General features: G+C 32.8%; 1 protein-coding gene across 1 annotated transcript in view; it reads left to right on the plus strand.

Annotated features, from left to right (window-relative positions):
• Positions 1-18,887, plus strand: part of LOC108967894 (dual specificity tyrosine-phosphorylation-regulated kinase 2) — a 157,821-nt gene that overhangs the window by 54,587 nt on the left and 84,347 nt on the right. The window contains exon 3 of the mRNA XM_018931556.1: positions 282-337. The gene's annotated coding sequence lies outside the window, so the exon portion shown is untranslated. The remainder of the gene's footprint in view (positions 1-281; positions 338-18,887) is intronic.

The raw sequence follows: 18,887 nt of genomic DNA on the forward strand, positions 1-18,887 counted from the left end.
AAAAAATATTGTCAAAAAGTAAAAGTAATAAATAATTAAAAATTATACATTTTTACATTTGTATATAAGATAATAAAATTCTGCTCCGCTGTAAAACCAGTTTTTTCAACAGTTACTTTTGCATTTATCATTCGGTAGCAAAATTTCAAATTTTAATAACACTTTCGTGGTTTAATTACAAGCGGTCAAACCTTTATATAATTAAAATAATCTAGCTTGAATATTGTGTTCTTAATTTTGACGCTTTTTTTCATTCATATCTTTTTGTCTTATCTTTACAGCTAATTTCTGCAGAACATTTACAGAAAAGAAGCAATAATAAAAGTCGTGTATTAAGGTGAGTTAACAAATAATTCTGCTTCAAAATTAGTATATGCAAACAATTATCGATAACTTTTTAAAATAATCGATTTTTATTAAAAGATAATTAGTAGTTTGAGAAATAACTTTGCATTGACATTTATGACTTATTACAAAAATTTATTTAATGGAAAACTTTTCTACAATAATCGACAAAAAAAAATTTATATTTAATTGAAAATATTTCTATAAGAATTAAAAAGTTCGATAGACCGAAATTCGATAAATCAGCTATATAAAATCTAAAGTTGCTACGCTAGTTATCAAGTTTGAAATATTATCGATAAGTTTATAAAGTAACATCTTAAATTAAAACAACTAAGTAATATTAAAAGTAATAATCTATGGTAAAAAACAGTAAATCAGCTGCAAACATTTATTAAATATTTTCGATAATTAGTGAATTTGATAGACACGATAATTATTTCTAATATATATTTTTAATAAACAATAAATAAATAAATAAATATTGTAAATATTTTTATTTATTTTATTTTTATTTATTTTATAATCGATTTTAAAATTCCAAAAATTTTATATGAGCGAGAGGTTTGGGAATGCCATTTTTTTCTTTTGATTTAAGAATTTAATAATCCACAATGTGGCGTATAATATCCAACTCATGAAGAAATAGTTCCTAAAATTAGATTTATGAAAATATGTGGAAATAACATATCACTGCCAATCGCACTTTAGTTTTTCTTGTACAATCCTTATATAAGCTTCCAAATGTACATAGGCATATCGAACATATAAGAAGATCCATCTAAGCTTCCAAATGTTTGCACTTCATAAAAATTTCATCTCAACACATATAATCAGTGAGCTAAACAGAGCCCGCCACAGCTTTAGCACCTTATTAAAATTCCGTAAATGTTGCCAATTCACACTCTAAATTCCACGCAAATTAACCACATAATCATACAAAAAGCTACCTAAATTCCATACCAATTTCACTACATTTTAACATATATAGAACCGCCGCACTTTAAATACGGAACTCATTAAGGGCACGTACCACGATTTCTAATGAAAATCCCTTCAACACACCCCCTTTACTAGCTTTGCACCTAATCCCTTCGCTGACGCCTTAAAGAGCCCAAGAAAGGCAAAGCCAAAGAAACGCGTAGATAAATTTGGAAGCTCATAAGTATCCAAGCAAGTATGTCTGCGCATCAACAGTGTCGGCAAAAAGTGTTGATACGCACTTGCCGACGCTAATCGCAAGCGAAAACCATAACAAATTGACTTCCCGGCACAAATTTCATTACAACGAAGAGTTGCCACAAATAAAGATGCCACCACAGACAATGATGGCGTTGTGTTGCTGTGAGGCGCGAAAATTATTTGGCACGTTATTAGCTATAAATAGACAAGTTAATATATGCAGACATGTGGATATTGTATGTAAGCATAAATATAGCTAAATAGATTTACACACATACACACACACACACACACAAGCCACACGCATTTGTAAGTGGCGTGGCGCTGAGGGCTGGCAGGCGGCACGTGGTTGTTGGACTACCGAATTGGCAGGTGATAGATGGCTTATGTGGTGGAAAGTGAAAAGAAAGAAAGAATTTGTGTAAAAAATAGCTTTTTTTTTGTTGTTGTTGGCACTGTTTTTATTTGTTACGACTTTTGCGGGACGCGCATCACAATGCGTTCATTTCCCTTTCAATACGTTGGGGGAAGTTAAAAGAAATGAAAAATATAAAAGACACGAAAAGCTAACAGAAATAAGAAACTTAGCTCATTTTAGAAGAAGTGATGTAAGAGTAATTGTGAAATAACCATAAATTTGTAGAATATATATATAATTCACTCACTTTCTTCGAGAATTGGCCTCCAGTTGCCGAATTATTCGGACGAAGCAATATCTTAAAGAGATTTTCAATAATATCTGAAAAGTTTATCATTTCGATTCGAGATTTGGCACTTAAACTTCCGCTTAACACATCTTCAAATCCACCATATTTATGTACTCTATCGTACTACAACGATACCAAGCCTTGTATCAAGGATTTTAGAAGTAATTCAGAAGTTACTTCTGAACTGTATTCAATATAAACTAAAAAAAAAAAGGGAGCACTGAAAGAGTTTGCACTAGAAGTGTATCTCCCAATTACCTAAATGAGAAAGCATTTCAATTATGTGATCACTCTGAGTGCTGTTGAGGCTACTCGTAAAGCTCGAAAAGCGAAAAACGATTTCATATGCCCATCTCTTCTGCGAAGCGTGGTTAACCATATTCTCATAAAAGAAGCATTTTGCATACAAAACTCTTACACGCACCTGTTTTCATCTGCTCCTTAAGTCTACTTATTTATCTTAACATCCACTTTACTTAACTCATATTTATGATTTCGAACCCCACCGTGGTTTCACGCAAATTTTTGTATGGTTTCCGACGTATTCCTTTAAGTACCCAGAAAAACCATTGAGTGCACACATTTCAACTTGAGTTCTCAGCAACTACTCAAGCGAAATTAATAGGGGAAAAGCTTTGAGAAGTATACTTTTGTGCGCACGAGAGCTTGGCTAAAATGGAAAATAGTAACGAAGTCAACAGCAAACAAGAAACATTGCAAAAAACGCTAACAATAAAAGCAAAAGCAACAATTTTCAACAAAGGCTACAATAACAACAAGAACAATACTCTCAATGAAAACACAGGCCACGGGGAAACCAACAACACTAACCAAGCAAACGCCAGCAAATTGCAGCAAGAGCAGCAAACTATTGGCTTCAGCCCGGAGTCGAGTTCATTTGCGGTGGCGCAGGTGAAATGGATTTTAACAGGATTAATTACAAACTTTAAGCATTTTCTACGCAGCTATTAAGCACTACACTCGCCGTTGATGAAGGCGGAAACTTAGAACTTGGCTTTCAAGTGCCGGATAAGGCAGCAGTGCCTACAAAACAAAAAGTCTAAAAAGGGTGGCGTTTGTGGCGTAGAATTTCATTATGAAAAGTTAAAAAGCTGAGAGGTGCGAAAGAATGTGCTTTGTACTATTTTTCTTTACAAAAATTTACTTAGTGCTTAAAATAAATACCTAAATTTAGCCGCAAATTCTCGGCGCACTCAATTCACACTTCTACTAATTGTGCTCGACGCGTTCATTGAACCTTCTGCAACCTTTTAGTTTTTGCATTTCATACTTTTTTCATATGGCCACACGCTAAAACAGTTTCCACATTTGACGTAATTTCAATTGTGTTAAATGAATTTTGAATTATTACACAATCCAAAGCGAGCACCGCTATGCGAGTATCACTTAAATGCCGGGGCACTGAACTGTGATGAGTAGAAAACAAGCCAACGACTTCTCTGTTTTGTTTTCGAAATTTTTCCAATTAAAATTATGAGTGCAAAGAAATTAAAACATGTCACGTATTAAAAGTATTGCGGCTTAGTCGCTGGAAAGCTGGATAACAACAACAGCAGAAAAGACGATCTGTGCAATAAACTCGCAAAAATCCGTAAAGAGCAAATGAAATATTGGAAAAAATTATAATAAAATTGATATGTGCAATATATTTAAATAAAAATGGTATTCAGATTAATAAAAAACAAAAAAAAAAAAATATGAAAACTTGAAATCGACTAAATGAAATTTAATCACCCAAACATAAGATTTCAAAACGGAAAAAAATTATAAAAGGCGTGTTTGGTTTGTAAGACCAAATGATGACGAACTATATAATTTTATCTTACTACGGGTGGGATACTAAAATTGATGGACACGTCATCTAGTAAGAAAATATTCATTTTATAAGCTGACTCATCCCTCAGCTGTGGTAATTCTACCAGCCAGCCTCTCTAGATTATCATTGAACAGTTTTCTCACGTACTATACCTGAGTGCCGTTAGTAGGCAGGCGGTTTTTTAATTTTATTTAATTTGTATTTTTGATCACGTTACCAAATGACTAACCATTTGTCCGGTATCTCCTTGCAGACATGATTTTAAATAGCTCAGAGAGCTCTTTAAATGGTTGATATCTGAATGCACCTGAGAATTTTATTTATTTCATCGTTGGCAGTTCCAAAACGACTTACAATTTTTATACAAATATATATATTACATAGCATACAAATATCTATTTTTGGCCACAAACGGCTAACGCGGAACCCTCAAGTATTTGCCACTAAAAGCTGTGAAAGTAACTTATATATTATTCCGCATTCGATATACTACGAAAAAATTGATAAGAACAAATTATGTTTTTTTTTATCAAAAGTTCAACGAAATTATCGATACATTTCTAAAACAATACCTTATCGATTTATAATAATTGGTACATTTCTTGTCTTGGTACAGCTCTTGTCGATTTGTAATTGTCGATATATCACACATATTATCATTCAAATATCAAAATTTTACTCAAAAACAAAGTTTGTTCGATTTATAACATCCATACGAAGCATTTAGTATCATTTATATATCGATAAATGCACAATTGACTAAAACTATGTCATAAAGAAGCGGAAATGTAAGACTTATATATCTAAACGTTTCATTAGTTATCGGTTATCGAAATTTTTAATTCGATTAATAAGTCAGTAGTAATCGATTATTAAAATTGATTATTCAAAAAATGTAAGTTATTGAGTCAAAAGGGTTAGACAAGCCAACAACATCAAATTTATTGAAATTTTACAATCGATTAATAAGCCGGAAGTTATGCGTTTTTATATTTGCTTATTCAAAGTATACTTTATCGATTAAAACAAATTATCAAAGCACATAGGATACAAACTAGCGCAATATTAACAACCAAACAAACAATTCAAATCGATTTTTTAAAATCGATTAATAAATCAGTAGTAATTGATTAAGAAAGCTATGTGTTTAACAAATGTTAATTATTGAGGCAAAGGGGTTATAAAAACCAACAACTTAAAATTTATCGAAATTTCACATTCGATTAATAAATCGGAAGTTATCGATTATACAAATTATAAAATCACATTATACAAATTAGTTCAATATTAACAATCAACTGAACATTTAATGCCGAAATGCGGCATAAAACATTGTCACAATAACCGTTATATTCTCTTTAAGACAAAGCTTTATAAAAGCTTACCGCAGCTTTGAGAACTTTTGAGTCGGTGGTTGAAATCAATAAATTTTACAAACAGGTCGTTAAAACTATGTCATGTCTAGTTGAGATATGAAATTGTTGCGGAGTTCTTCTGCAAGAAACCTAATATACTATATTTAGTTTGCGCTGAAATATCTGCTAAATTTTAGCCTATAATTCCTGTTCACAATTTTCATGGGAGAAATCATGGAGAAAAACAGAAACTAATAATTATGCAGGTAAAGCTAACTAGACAACAATAATTTAAATGAAAGCACACTCACTCATTTCTATAAACATAAATAAGACTGGGAAACACTACTGAGCGAGTGGTAAAAAAATTTTTGATTAGATCTAAACAAATTGAGAAAGGAAAGAATAAACAATGGAAGGGTTAAAAAAGCACAGCGCAATGATAATAACAACACAGTCGACAGACAATAGCTTGTAGAACAAAACAGTTATAAATATGACTGTGAGTACTACAGCTATGCGGCTTTGTATGAAAAAAGAAAGTAAAGAGTCATTGACATTTTGAAACCCACATAAAGTGAGATAGGCGGATGGATAGGCTTGAACCCAATAAACCAAAGAGTTGCTAGGGAATAGAAGGAGTGGAGAGAATAGGGAAATTATATATGTTAGAAAAGACAGAGAAGGAAGTAAGGGGAGAATATGTAAAAAAATGGAAGAAATATGATTATGATATTGATAAATAACACATACCAAAGGGAAGTTTGAAAAATATTTAAAGAAAGACGAAAAAAGTAGCGAAAGTAGAGAGAAGCTTATTTTGATAGAAAAAGAAGACTAGGTATAAGAACATGAAAATGAAAAAATTGAATTTTTAATTAGAAACTATCTGAAAGGAAGACCGAAGATATCTTCTTGTATATAAAATATTTGATTATAAGGTTAAAAATATTTTACTTGCTGGGTCGTCACAAAATTTTGTTTGGTAAATTCATACACAAAGCTCACAATAAAAGCAAAAATAAAACTAAAAAGCACATGCTTGACTTTCGCTAAACAGAAATAGCCGCGTTAAAAATAACCGGCGTGTACGCGCCCCGCACATGGTCACGAATATTCTTTCCAATTGTGGAATTTCACAAATAATCCAAGCATGGCGACGTCTGGACGACGCGCCGCGAACCTGGTGTGACCACCACTCATAATGCGCGCATTGTGCGGCTGCCAAAGAGTACAATATTTATATATAAGTACCGCTGATTAAATGTCGCTGCTAAATGGTTACAAATTTAATAAGCGTCAAACGCGTGATTAGCAGCGCGATTTCGCGCTACGTATTTCAACGCGCTAGCGTATGGCTTTAAGCTTAGACGTGCCACGCTCTCGCGCACAGCATAGCGACACCGACGCGTTTCAGCTTTGCGCTAATTTTGGCAGCGCTCATTCAACTTGTCTCAGCCACTGTGACGTAAGTGCAATGTACATGTGTGTGCGCTAACAGTAAGCAAGCGGCGCGCTCGCCACACCCCACCGCGCCAGCAAGCGCGCCGGAGCGCCGGACAGCCGACAACAACCAGCCATTACCTCAAATGGTCGTTTAACCTTAAACGCGCCGCGCCGCCGGCTTTTTTCGCTGCTGAATAATTTAGTTCGTGTTGCGCGCGGCAAAAAAGTGAGCAAGAAATTTTCAGAAATAAACAAAAAATTGTGCGGAATCACAGAGAGCTATACAGCAATATAAAAAAATATTTAGCAAAGCATGGCAACAAAAATGAGGAAAGAGTAACAAAAGGAATGAGTTCGCAAAAATAAAAAATAAAATGAAAATAAAAAAAGCGAACAGCAACAAAAAGTAAATAAATAAAAAGCACATATACGTACACAAATATAAACAAAGAAGCCACACAAGGTATTAGCCCGGTGTTTGGAGCACGTTGCTCATGAAATTTGCCCATTTTGACAGCTTATCTCCTTTGGCCGCATGTGTTGGGCAAAACGGAAAAACAAACACACACACATACTCATACATACATATATACTTATAGCTTTGCCATAGAAAAAATTGTTATTGCTCTTGCTTTATTGTTATTATATTTTGCTTTGCAAAATTATTTGTTTCCTACGTGTGTTTTACTGCTGATAATTATTATTTTGGCGCATGTTTTGCATTCTAACTAATTTGCTTTCGGACAAATACAAATTGTTGTTTGTATTTAAGTTCAAAATTCGCATGAATTTTTGCCGTTAATTTTGGAACAGTAATTTTTTATGCTGTTTGTTAAATAATAATGAATTTGCGAAAGTGAGTTAAGCCTGAATTATGAGGCGCAATTAAAATTAAGAATAAAATATATATTTCGTTCATAATTAAATTGGGCTGCACCTTTTCTGTCGAACTCATATTAATAATTAAAAGAATACAAACAAAAATTAAAAAAATTATATGGAATACAATTTAAAATTTTCAGTAAAAAATTTATAACATTTCCCTAACTAATGCTACTGCATAAATTACTCATATTTATGAATCGAGTATTTTTTTCGCAGATTAATATAATATTTGCAATATTTTTTGACTCATATTAGTAAGACTTAAAGAATGTTTTCAAATTTTAAAATAATAAATATATTTGTGAACTCTTTGTTTTGCATCACTCCTAATGAATCTCCTTATAGTGATATGCAGTATAAAATATTATGATAACTGTTGACTTCATTTTGTTCCTTTTTCTATACAAATATATCCTCAGAATGGACATTGTCCAAGTAACTTGCTATAAATTGAAAATATTTCTTCGTTCAGGGGTTCCCAACATCTTTCTAAAACTATTTGAGGTCCAAATAACTGCCTACAGATTTGGAAACTTAGTTCATAGTCAAGGGTTCTCAAACTTTCTACAATGAATTTAAAATCATGCTTAGTTCAGAGGATCCCAAACTTTATACACCAGGTGATTTATTGTAGTGGTTCTATTTTCTTTCTGAACAACAATATTTGCTACACGGTTTTTCCTTTTGATTATTTGTAAAGAGAATTAAAGATTATCGAAACAGTTATAGCAAATTCGATATATTTTAAATAGATTTCCCCTAAACTAAAGTCAGTTCAATTTTCTTTTCAAAGCAGTTTGGAAACTTTTTATGTAGTGCAGTTGCTATTCCGCATTTAGTTGAGAGTCACAGTAGCAGTGAGGAAACTCAAAATATCGGTTATCGATAACATATATTCGATAAAAAATGCAATAATTTGACGATGAAAATAATGGTTCAAAATGTCGACAATTTTTTTACTTTGTACTCCGAAAATTTGATTAATAAACACTTCAAAAAATCCTTTACCATTATGAGCTCTAAATATTATTAGGAAAGAAAATACTTGTACTTGAGAAAAATATCTCGTCTCATATATTTGTATAAAATTTAATTCTGTACAATAATGATCTTTTAGACTTTTTGCAAATTCCACCGTTAACAAGTGGCTCTCCCTACCATTTACTTATATAGCCCAAAATAATACCACAAATTTTAGGTATCGAAATGGCAAGTTTTGCTAAAAAGTGTCTACATATCTCACCCTTTTACTATAGTTTTCGCAAAAATTTCATTGAGCCATATTTCCTTCGAAACATTTTGTATTGATTTTGACAAAATCTAATCGAATATTTTTTATTTTTCGAATATTGCGCATCGCTTTGCTGTTCGATATTCCGGATCAACGTAAAGGCTTTGGTAGCTAAGGCTAGCCACCATGACTACGGTAGTTTTTTATATAGTTTTACTTTCTGATTTTCCTTAAGGTTTTTAAGTGATATAATTTCATATTATAAACAATGTTAACAATTTTAATAAATATTCGATTATTGATAAATTATCGATTATTTATTATCGACCAATTAATGCGTATTTGTTATCGATACTTTTTTTTTATAGGAAAACAATGTTAAGAATTTTAATCAATATTCGATTATTGATAAATTATTGATTAATTATTATCGAACAATTCACTTGTATTTCTTATCGATACTTTTTTTTATTGGAAAACAATGTTAACAATTTTAATCAACATTGTATTATCGATAATTTATTAACGAGAAATTATGGAATATTTGTTATCGATAAGTTTTTATCTTACCCACCTCTGCTGCTGTAACGAATCAAATGCGGAATAGCAAAACTAGACTGTAATGTTCTGCCAGAAATCAAATCAGAATCAAAGTCAAATGCAGTTGCACTCATGTATATATGTACATATACACTAAGCAGAAATATGTTAATGTATACGTACATAAATGCACTGAAAGTGATACAATTTTGCATAAACTTTAATTGTTGCAATTCGCAGCTGGTAAACTCATGCGAACACACATACATACAAAGCTAGGCATTATGTAAGAAACTTTATTTGCATAATAAGCTGAGCGTGCAATTCTATACGAATGTGCTGAAAAAAGCGCAAATGGTAAGGAGATACAAGCGCTGCTGAAGGCGGATGTAAGCACAAGCTGATATTTGTATGTAGCACAGTGTGTATACATATATTTACCCTATAACCATTTATGTATATAAATATATATGTAAGTGTGTATATGTATAAGTATGTTTGCTTGCGTGTATGTGCCTTTATTTGAATGAACCGTTATATGATACAGTCGTTTGCTCTTAACTAGCTACAAATGTGCCGCACATAAAAGAATTTATTGCACCGCTCAACCTCAAGTAATTGTCAAGTGTACTAACTGACTGCTGGCGCACTGACGTCTAAGCAACACAAATTACAAAAGCATTTGGCAAACAGCCTCTAAATGTCTGTATATGTGTGCGTGTGTTTGGAGATGCAAACTTGAGTCTGTTTTATTTTTAAAGGCATTTGCGTATGCAAAACAAAAAAAATAAAAAGGGAAAAAATAATTTTAAAATATAATGAACAATAGAAAAAAAAGCAAAAAAAATTAAAGCGAAATAAAAATAAAGCGAAAAATAAAAAGCGAAATTATACGCGTCTTGGAAACAAAAGCCAAACGCATTTGATATTTTTAGTTTGACACAGAAAAGAGAATTTTAATTTTTTTTTTTTTGCATTTTGTTGCGCCTATTTATAAAACTGCATATACAGACACGTGTGTGTGTGTGTTTGCGCTGTCAAACGCTCGAGCGTCGCCAAGAAAATCGTGTAACATATTGCCCTATTATCTCATCACGCCAAGACAATTAAAGCAAAATTCCGCGTTTCGTAATCGGGGTAATTGTTATGAAAGCAACGGTGGCAATAAAAGTGAGCGCATAAACACACACACGCACATATACACATTTATGCATTTTTAGGTATGCTGGCATACATTTACCTACCCTACCCTACCTTAAGTGTCGCAATTTGGCAGCGAAAATACCACTTTTTGGCAGCTTATGCCCATAGTTGACACAGAACGCGCTGCTTTTACCCGACAAATGATCGTTTTGATAAAGCCAAATGATAAAATGAAAAAGTCACAAGAAAAAAACGTAAACTACAAGAACTAGTTATCCTTCAGTCAGTTTGTATGGCAGCCATATGCTATAGTGGTTCGATCTAAATAACTCTTTCGAAGATCGTAGAGTGGCTTTGATTAATAATCTATGCCAAATTTCGTGAAGATAGTTTTTCAAATAAAAAAGTTTTCTCAACAAGGAATTGAGTTTTGACACTCAGTTTGTATGGCAGCTATATGCTATAGTAGTCCGATCTGAACAATTTCTTTGAATATTGTAGCATTGCTTTGGATAATAATCCGGACCAGATTTCGTGCATATAGCTTGTCAAATGCAAAAGATTTTCTTACAAGGACTTGAGTTTTAACGCTCAGTTTGTATGGCAGCTATGTAAATGTAATTGTGATCCAATATCAGCGATTCCGACAATTGGGTAAAGTCATGACGAGTAAAGAACATGTCTCTAACTTCAATCCGATTTTATAGGGCCTCTGACGGTTCCTCACAAAGTTTGTGGCAAACATAATACATTCTGCTCAGGGTATACAAAACTAAATAAACCAAAAATTATCTCGCAATGCACATAACATATCAAACATATGAGCGCTGCAGTTTAAGAATATTTGTGTTGTTGTTTGCTTTTTGTCGCCGTAATTTAATTTATCAGATTTATTTGACTATCCATTTATCAGCAATGACCCACATGCGCCCGGCAGGCTTTCGTACGAGTTTATAAGTTGCTATATATAACTGCAGTCAAATGCATTCACATGCACACAAATATGTTGGGTATGTGAGTTTATGTGTGTGTGTGTGTGTTTGTTTGTGTGCAGCGCAGGCTTAACCTACTGCTGATTGCTTGCATGCGTGCGCTCACTTTTATTGTTGACAAACAAAATGCTTACTTTATCTATAATTCCTCTAGCAACATACATATTTGTTAAGTGCCCCCTCCCTCCCGGCCGATATTTATTTGTTATTGTTTTTGTAGCGAAGGCACAAATATGTGTTAATAAATAACTACATAATGTAGTGTACATACGATATGACCCAATGGATTCTTCATAAATATTATATTAGTTGGGGAACTTTGTTTGACACAAATGATAATGTGATTTAATATTTTGGGGCCAATTGGTGTTTTGGGAGAAATCAAATGCATGTCATAAAAGCAAGTGATATTGAGTAAGAAAAAGGTAATTATATTATAAATACACAAAATAAAAATAAACTACTTTTAGTTTAGAACAAATTCAACTAACTTCTTTCACGCAATAAATATGGTATGTAGAAATGTATAAATAATAAATTGTTGAGAACATTTAGGAGCGCTGGCAATTCAATTTTAGCGAAGTCACATATCAAACTTAGATTTTTGTTTGGCATCCAAATTTTTTTGGTTACTTAATTTATATTTCATATTTTGTGTAACTTTTAATATCCAAAAAACTTCTAGATACAAAAGTTTATTATTTTCTGAACTAATTTTTTATAATAATATTACAATTATTTATTAATTATTAAAATTTATTATATACAGAACGCCTTCTCTTTACTGCCTTCATACTTTCTGAGTTTGAGATTTTTATTTCAACTTGTGAATTCTAAAGCTAGTGTGCTATAAGTTACAGTTCGCAATTATTTATTGACTCGAGAGTTTTGTTGTCAGTTCGAAAGCTGAAAAGTGAAAGCCGTGAGTGATTTAAAATAATAAAATAATAAATAAGTTAAAAGAAAAATTAATAATAAATGACACATATTTTAGCTAATTTTAACTAGAAAAAATAGATACGCTTTTTTGCAAGTTTAACTATTCAAGAATCAAGAATATCAAGAGAATTTTTCAAATTCAATAATATCAGAGGTTTCCGGCTTCTAAAGTTTTTTTAAACGGTTCTACTAAAAGTTTTCTTTACAGATTTTTCTAAGTCTGCAAATAGTCATATCTCTAAATTGAAATACTTACTACTTTTTTAAATTTCCAAGCTTTTAAAAAGTGTTACAAAACTTTTTATTATTTCAAGGCAGCCGTCATTTCATGAACTTCTTTTTTTCAACTTTCTTCTAGTTCCATACATTGTCACATCATTCTAGATTAATACATTTTTTTCAGCTTGCAAGGGAGTTTAACACGTGCCAACTTTTTGGGATTCCTCAATTATCAGCTGTTATTTCTTCATGCATACATTCACGGGGCATTTTATTTATTAAATGAATTAATTACAATTTAATATAGTTTTGGAATGCTGCTGTAATTCATTTTCGAAAATTTTGGACTTCTCTGATATACGATATCAACTGTGTGGAGGAGCTCTAAAAAAGAGGTGTCAGACAATGAGGAGATTTTTCTGCTTGTAACAATCTAAAGTTCAAGAACCACAATTATATATCAGAGCAATAAAGTAATTATAAGAAGGCTAATCAAAATTTTGATTTTAAAAAAAAATTATTCCTCCCCAAGGAACATTCGTTTTTGTGAAAAAATGTACACGTCAGAGTGGCTTTAAAATCGATCTAAGAGTATCGAGTGAAAATTCTACACCGATAGGTTCAACCGTTTTATAGAAATGATATTTAAGGACTCTGAACGCAGATATTCAAGAGCAAGTGTTTACAATTTTGAGAGCCTATTTAATTACATTATGTTACAAAATTCTTACAAATATCTATCTCTGATATCAATATCTCAAATATATCCTACAAATTTAAATCAAATACATCTAAACAATTTGCAGGATATTTTTCAAATTTTTGAAGAATATTTTCAATATGTGATAGTTAATACTACAGCTAAAGTAACTGCAATTTCAACACCAAACGTTAACAAAAGGAAATTATGATAAGTGAAAAAAATCGAAGTGAAAAAGATATAAAAAAAAAAAAAAAAGATGTGTATAAGAGACAGCATGCTAAGTTGATCCAATATCAGCGATTCCGACAATTGGGTAAAGTCATGACGAGTAAAGAACATGTCTCTAACTTCAATCCGATTTTATAGGGCCTCTGACGGNTTTAATAAAAGTTTTTAGTAAATTAGCAATATTTTATTTTTAGTTTCTATATTTTAATTTTATTCTATTCTTTTTTTATTGTTTGACAGTGCTGTCTAATACCCCATTCTAGTAATGAGTGTTAGCCACTAAAAAACCGCCTTCGCTTACATGTTCAATCAACCTAGTTCAATTTCCATTTTTGTTGAATATTTCGCTTCTGGAATTGCACATTGATATCAAGTCCAAAAATTCCTATCAATTGACTCTTTATTCCACAAATTTATATTAAAGTTTCCACAACAAAATAATAAATATTAAGTATTGAACGCGCTGGGTTGTGTAAACAACTTAAGAGCAATGTGCCCACAGAGTTCATAAATCTCGGGAAATTTTTAATATGATTACATTTTTTTCGCATACAACTTAATATATAAAATTTCTTTTTTTGTATTTCATTAACCTTCCTCAATCGCTTGGCTTAACTTTCTCAATGAAAATGCGACTTCAAAAGCAAACAAAGCATTCATAAAAGTTTAAGTTCAATAAAAATACCCCGAAATGTCATTACTGCCGCCCGCTTATTTATTGAAGTCAACAAAACCTTTTTACACTATTTACACAAGAAACATTTTATTTCTCCCAACCACCTTTTTTTCAATGGCGCGCTTATGCATACTACAATTATTGACTTAACATTGAGTAATGAAAGATGCGTTGCCATCAGCATGTCAATTTTTTGACTTACCATTTGAATTCTTTCCTCACTGTTTGCTTTTTTGAATTTTTGCGATTTGTTGCAAACTCGGAAGTTCCTTTAATGCCAAAGTAAATATTTTGATTGGCGGCAATACAATGGCGTGGCAGAAGCCAGCGTGATGCGCGCAACTGGTGCAATGTCACCAGAATGTATGACTAAATGTTCTACAACAACAATAACAATAGCAAGAGCAAGCGCAGTTAAATGATTGACTTGGTTAATGACATTACTGTCAAGGTGATGGCGGAGGTTATTTCCGTGCAATGCAGAGAAAACAGCTGAGCGAGTGTAATGACAATGATTGTCAGTTTGCGGTGGGTAAATGCAGTGGGTAAATATAAAATGCACAGAATACACTAGCAAATAGTGTAAATAAAAATAATTAGTCATATAGGTGTATAGTATTTTTTTAAAATAATTTTGGAGGGCAAAGCGTTTTGAGAGTTATAATGGTAACAAGCTTTGAATAAAGATGTTTATATACATATAAATATGAGTAGATAACATAAAATATGAAAAAGTATATTCTTTGTATAAAACTATTGAGAATTGCAATTGACAGCAAGTGTTTGAAGGAAATTGATAAATGTTCACTTTTTTACTATATTAATGGACATTATCTTATACTTTTTTCTGTATCTTCACTTTAAACCTATGGCATTTAATTTCCACAATACTCGTAGTAAACAAAGTACGCACGAATTTCTCACGGTACTAACCTTAGTTAACTTTTTCACTCATTTGTTTTGCTCTCAATTACCTTGAATTACTGAGTAAAGTTTATTTTAATTTCCTTAGTGCTTCGCTAATTAAAAAAGTATGTGTAATTGCAACAAAGTTGTGTGTTAAAGCTGCATTAGAGAGTTTAGAAGTAAAGCGGAATACAAGAAAGAGTGTAAAAATTGGTGAAGAAAAGTTTGTTGAGAGTTTTCTTATATTCTTAAAGAAACTGTAATAATAAATAAAAAATATTTTAAGCGTTGATGCAATTAACTTATACATTTTTATAGCAAGTACTTTAAGAGGTGATTAGGGTTTTAATGTAAAACAAGCAAGGAAGGGCTAAGTTCGGGTGTCACCGAACATTTTATACTCTCGTATGATAAAGTGATAATCGAGATTTCATTATCCGTCATTTACATATTTTTTATTTTGCTGTAAAATTAATTAGACTAGGTTAGGTTTGATTATGCACTAAGTTCTTCCTGTTCGATATCAGGGTCCTCGAAAAATTATAGTCCGGTCACGACACTTTTTTCACAAGGGATACCTCAGCTCAAATACCGTATTTGTGTAAAGTTTTATTCCGCTATCATCATGGGTTCCTAATGTATATATTATACAGAGAAGGCATCAGATGGAAGTCAAAATAGCGTTATATTGGAAGAAGGCGTGGTTGAGAACCGATTTCACCCATATTTCGTACATATCATCAGGKTGTTAAGGAAATATTATATACCGAATTTCATTGAAATTGGTCGAGTACTTCGTGAGATATGGTTTTTGGTCCATAAGTGGGCAACGCCACGCCCATTTTAAAATTTAAAAAAAGCCTGGGAGTAGCTTCCCCCTGCCATTTCTTCCGTAAAATTTTGTGTTTCTGACTTTCTTGTTATTCGCCTAACGCACTTGTATGATTTTCAGCATAACCTTTGTATGGGAGGTGGGCGTGGTTATTATCCGATTTCTTCCATTTTTGAACTGTATAGAAGTGCCTAAGCGAAACCACTCTATACAGTTTGGTTGACATAGCTATAGTAGTTTCCGAGATATGTACAAAAAACTTAGTAGGGGACGGGGCTACGCCCACTTTCCAAAGAAATTACGTCCAAATATGCCCCTTCCTAATGCGATACTTATTGCCAAATTGCACTTTAATACCTTTATTTATGGCTTAGTTATGACACTTTATAGGTTTTCGGTTTTCGCCATTTTGTGGGCGTGGCAGTGAGCCGCTTTTGCCCATCTTCGAACTTAACCTTCTTATGGAGCCAGGAAATACGTGTACCAAGTTTCATCATGATATCTCAATTTTTACACAAGTTACAGCTTGCACGGGCGGACGGACGGACAGATAGACATCCGGATTTCAACTCTACTCGTCACCCTAATCACTTTGGTATATATAACTCTATATCTGACTCTTTTAGTTTTAGGACTTACAAACAACTGTTTTGTGAACAAAACTATAATACTCTCTTTAGCAACTTTGTTGCGAGAGTATAAAAAAAAATACTTTTTTCACACTTATTTCTTAAATATGGATTGAGTAATTTTCTTCGGACCTTTTGTACATTATTGAGCACACTTTTGACAATATATTGATTATATTATGATTTTTTGTTACTTTACAAATTAGAAAAGCTACAGTGGTGGCCTAAATTGATAGAAATGATTTATACTAAAATCTTGCTCTGTTATATTATATATACAATCGCAGATGCATTTTTTTCGTTTTTCGCCCTCTCTTCTCCTCTTCAAGCTTCATTTCATTTTCATTTACTAAGCATTATCTTGCGTTATGCAACATTAATAACAAATACGTTCGCACAATTATTCACGTTTACATTGCTTGTACTCTAATCTATGTATGAGAATATAAAGACTCCATTTGTATGTTTGTATGTCATCGCTATCTGCTGGCTGACACCAAGAAAGCAAGTGGTGTGAACGCCCTTTCGAAACACAGTGGGCATACTTGGGGATGTAATCATACATATATTTTTATGCATGTATATATTTATATGTATACATATGTATATGCGTATTCCCCTCGCAAGGCACTTCAAAGCATGCTGTGCAACCAGCCAAATCGTCGCGACAGCACATGGAGTTATCAGCATTCGTTGTCGTAGAAGAGCGGCAATGGTGACCCCAAGCACACTGACTCGTTCTGATAGCTGCCAAGCTGAAGTTAGCGTGTGTATCCCTTCCGCGTTGCATTTGCAGTCAAGCTCCGCAGCGCCAAAACATTGACAATCGACTAATTAGCTATGCTTGAGTGAGAAACAATGATAAAATGCAAAGAAAAAAATACAACAAATACAACAATAATAATGAGAAGGGACACTATTACAGCAATAAAGTAAAAGCGGAAAGAAAAAGCGGGGAACCGCAGCGTAAAGTTCTGGCAAGTTGGGGTTCGAGTTGATTAAATGCCATCATGAAAATTATGTGGCAGCCAGCGATATTTGTTGTTTTTGTAAATTTTATAATTTATTGCATTTTTTGTTGGTTTTGTCATTTTATAATTTTTTTTTTGTTTTTTGTAAATTTTATAATGCATTTTTACGCAACCTACTGCTGCACATGCTTTAAAGCGCAGGCGAAGTAGTTGGAGGCGTGTCATGCTGCTTAAATGTTACTCATACGCCCTGTTTCCGCTTCAAAGAAGAAGGAAAGTGCAGGAAACTGTAGGGAAAAAGCAAAAACGGAAGGGAAACCGGTGTTACGCATAAAAGTTATGCAGTGACATATAAAAATGCACAAAAAAAAAATTAAAAATAAATTAAACTGAAAAAAAAAAAAATTAAAGCAAAAAAAGACGCAAAAAATTATAAAAACATTGCCTGAAATCAAAATCATATAAAAAGGCTGTACAAAAACTAAGTTGTTGTCAAAACTCGTCGCTGGGAAAAAGCTGGTGGCATAAAATTGGTGTGCTATGCTGCGCAGCCAGCGCAAAATAGCAGGAAAAGCACGTAGTTGAGGGAAAAATCATAAAAAAATATATTTATATACATATATGTATATATGTGTACTTGCTTTCCGCCCTTGCGCGCTGCTCCGCTTGCGCCCCTCGTTTGCATAAAAGCGAAAAATTTCAACAACACACTATACTTTTTTTTTGCTTTTATTACATTTTGATGATTTTCCGCTTTTTTGCTGGTCACTGACTTACACACTGCCACAGTGGCATCATAAGCGCACAAAAGCCAAGAATTGAAGCGCAGGCGCGCGCCAAACACCCTCTGTCAGCCGGTTCGTGTTTTGTTGCTCGTCATTATTTTGCGCGCCACACTTTTTTCTAAGGCATTTTTATGTTTTCCGCTCATATGCGTCTGATAAACATAGTTTAGCGCACACGACAGTGCATCAAATGCCAAAGCCGCACAAACACCCGCACACACATATGTGTATGATATGTAGGATTAGTGGAAAGTAGAGTGAAGTAGACGTGTTTCTTTTTTGTGTTCTTCAAATCCCTAAATTCTTGTTTATTGGTGAAAAGATAGCTTCTTTTTT

This window comes from Bactrocera latifrons, unplaced genomic scaffold (genome assembly GCF_001853355.1).
Source record: "Bactrocera latifrons isolate USDA-ARS-PBARC rearing strain unplaced genomic scaffold, ASM185335v1 scaffold_2, whole genome shotgun sequence".
NCBI lineage: Eukaryota > Metazoa > Arthropoda > Insecta > Diptera > Tephritidae > Bactrocera > Bactrocera latifrons.